This window comes from Myotis lucifugus, unplaced genomic scaffold, assembly GCF_000147115.1.
Source record: "Myotis lucifugus unplaced genomic scaffold, Myoluc2.0 scaffold_722, whole genome shotgun sequence".
Classification (NCBI taxonomy): Eukaryota; Metazoa; Chordata; class Mammalia; order Chiroptera; family Vespertilionidae; genus Myotis; species Myotis lucifugus.
The window spans coordinates 120,678-123,852 of NW_005871770.1; positions in this window are offsets into that span (position 1 = coordinate 120,678).

Here is a 3,175-nt window from a genome sequence, read left to right on the forward strand (position 1 = left end):
CCCGCCCAGGCCCTGGTCAGGGCTCATGCAGGAAGCAACCAATCGATGTGTTTCTCTCCCATCAATGTTTCTGTCTTTCCCTCTCTTGTCCACTCTCTTTAAAAAGCAATGGAAAAATATCCTCGAGTGAAGATGAACAACAATAACAAAATTAGTCGTTTGTGCCAGGACGCCAGGCATAAACCGGGACGCGTGGTCAGCCTGTGATTAGGGGTAAGACCCAGAGGCAGTGCTGTGTGGGGGACGGGTGCCTGGGTTCTGGAGTCACAGAGACCCGGGTGCCCATGTGGCCTCCATCCTCCCTGACTGTGGAGCTGGGCAAGTCCGTGGCCTTTGTGCCTCAGTTTCCTTATAAAATGGGGTGAGAAGACCCACCTCATTCGGTTGTGCCTATGACTAGCAAGTACTTCCTAAACGTTAGCTATCATGTTCACTGTTATCCTTTTTATTAAGTGAATACATAATACTGCTAGACCTCAGAAACATAACGGAAGGATTTGTTGAGAAGACCAAGCCTGTACTCTGGGAAGAGTACTGAACATAGTTTTCTGCACAAACAGAGGGCCCCTGTCTGCACCCCACCCGCCTGCTAAGGAGCTGGATGGCGAACCAGTGTGGCCAGGGGACCGGCGCCCTCCTCAGGCTTCTGGATGCGCCAGCTTCCTGGCTCAGGAGCCTCAGGCCATCCTCAGGTGATGCTTGTGCACCTGCCGGAAGCCTGGCCTTGTGAGGCCTGAACCCCCCTAACTGCTTTCTGCAGGGGCTTCCTCTCCCTCCACTGCAGGGGCTGGCTTTAGGGCCACAGGCACAGCCATGCCACCTGGAGGCTGCCTGGGCCCTGCCCTCCCCATAGCCAGGATGGCACAGACCCCGTCCCCTGCGATGCCGGCGTGATCCACTTGGCCAGTCAGACGTTTCCCAGGAATTTGAAGCACGAATGGGGGTCGTTGGAATTGAGCCACATTAGTGGCCGTGGCCTGGAGAGAAGGTCCTGGGCAAGGCCCCCGAGGGGCCACCGTCCTGCCATCAGGAGCCTGGCTATTGAGCAGCTCCTCGGAGTCAGTGTGTCACCCACTAATTTCCTCGTACGTTTCCCAGAGCCAAGACTTGCTTCAGGCGCCTCGGAAGTCGGAACCTCCCGGGAGCAGCCTGGGCCCCGCAGCAGCTCTGTCCCGGCCCCGGCCTGGGGGGCCGGCCTGCCGTCCGGGCTCCTGTCCCAGTAACTGTGCCTTCTCTGATCCGGCAGTGGCAGTGGTAGCCAGTAAAACGTGTCACTTTTTAATCCAGGTTTGTTTGTTTGTTTTTAATATTTTTATTGATGTCAGAGAGGAAGGGAGAGGAAGAGAGAAATAGAAACATCAATGATGAGAGAGAATCACTGGCCGCTGCCTCCTGCACGCCCCACACTTGTGATTGAGCCCACACCCCAGGCATGTGCCCCTGGCCGGAATCGAACCCAGGACCCTTCAGTCCGCAGGCCGACACTCTACTCACTGAGCCAAACCGGCTAAGGCAATCCAGGTTCTTTCTGAAGATAGATGACCTCCCTGGCCAAGCTTTGGGCAACTTCCGGTGTTACCACATCACACACCTCTCGCCACTGCAAGCCGTGCAGCCTAACCACTTCCCACCCGGCCAACACCAGCTGTGCGGGTGCACGGACAGGCTGCTGCAGGGGTCTGGCTGCTGAAACAGCGACAAGACGTCTTCACTGAAGGGTCTTTAAAGTGCCACCCACTTCTAGGAGGTTGACGTGGTCGTCAGCGTTTCTCAAACTTGTTTGACCGCTGAATCCTTTGGTGAGGCTGGCATTCTGTGGATCATCCTGGGAAAGTCATGGAAACAGGAAGGATGAGGGCAGGATGCGGGAGAGGATTAGACGTTGAAAGGAGCAAAAGAGGGGACAGGATGGAGCAAAAACTGAGGAGGAGCACAAGGGAAGGAGGAGAGGCCACCCCGAGTTCCCAGCATGGAGGCCCCAGTGGGCCAGGCACGGGGAGGTCTGAGAGATGTGAAGTGACCACCAAAGAAGCCACATCTGAGACTTTAATATTAAGTAGAGAGACGGGGCTACTGCCTGGATAGAGCACCCCCTTTTCTCCCACTGCCTGGTAGAAACTGTTTGGGGTGCTCAGCCCAGCATGAGCTGACCAGCAGCCTCTAGTCTGCAAGTTGACTTTTTTTTTTAATATATTTTTATTGATTTCAGAGAGGAAGCGAGAGGGAGAGATAGAAACATCAATGACTAGAGGGTATCATTGATTGGCTGCCTCCTGCTAGCTCCCTGGGTATGGAGACCACAACCCAGGCATGTGGCCTTGGCCAGAATCGAACCCGGGACCCTTCAGTCTGCAGGCCAATGCTCTATTCACCGAGCCAAACCAGCTAGGGCGCAAGTTGACTTTTTAATTTTTTTATTTTTTTTTTCAATTCAAAAATGTCTGGCTGGCCATCTAGTTTGTGTGAATGAGAGTGTGGCTCACCAATGCGAGCTTGTTAAAATGTCTTTGGCAAAATGATCACTATTTGCAAAGGACGTGGTTCTAAGCCGGAAAGCTTGAAGAAAATCAGATTTAAAACCACAAGAGATAATAACTGAAATCAGTCATGTGATTATGTAAGAATTAATGGTGAAAGACTGAATCAAGATGGTAGCTTGAGCGCTTGTTCCAACCACCGTTCCAGCCCAGCCCTCTAAACATGACCGAAAAAAATGTGTTTAACAAATCCATCATAAGGCCCTGCTGGCATGGCTCAGTGGTTGAGCGTCGACCTATGAACCAGGAGGTCACGGTTCAATTCCTGGTCAGGGCACATGCCAGGTTGTGGGCTCGATCCCCAGTGTGGGGCGTGCAGGAGGCAGCCAATTAATGATTCTCTCTCATCATTGATTTTTCTATCTCTCCCTCCCTCTCCCTTCCTCTCTCTGAAATCAATAATAAATTTTTTTAAAATCCATCATAGGGCTAGAAACTACTCATTACCAGGAATTATGAGGAATGAAGAATGCTAGAAAGTTAAAGGCAAATAAATGGAATGAGTCCAAGGTAAAGATCTAACCACAAATGCTCAGAAAAGGACACCTGTAAAGAGAAGGGCTGGCCCTAGGGATGTGCCAAGTGCAGGGAAGGCCCAGGGCTGATGACTGGTGAGGTGTGGTGAGGGCTTGCCCCTC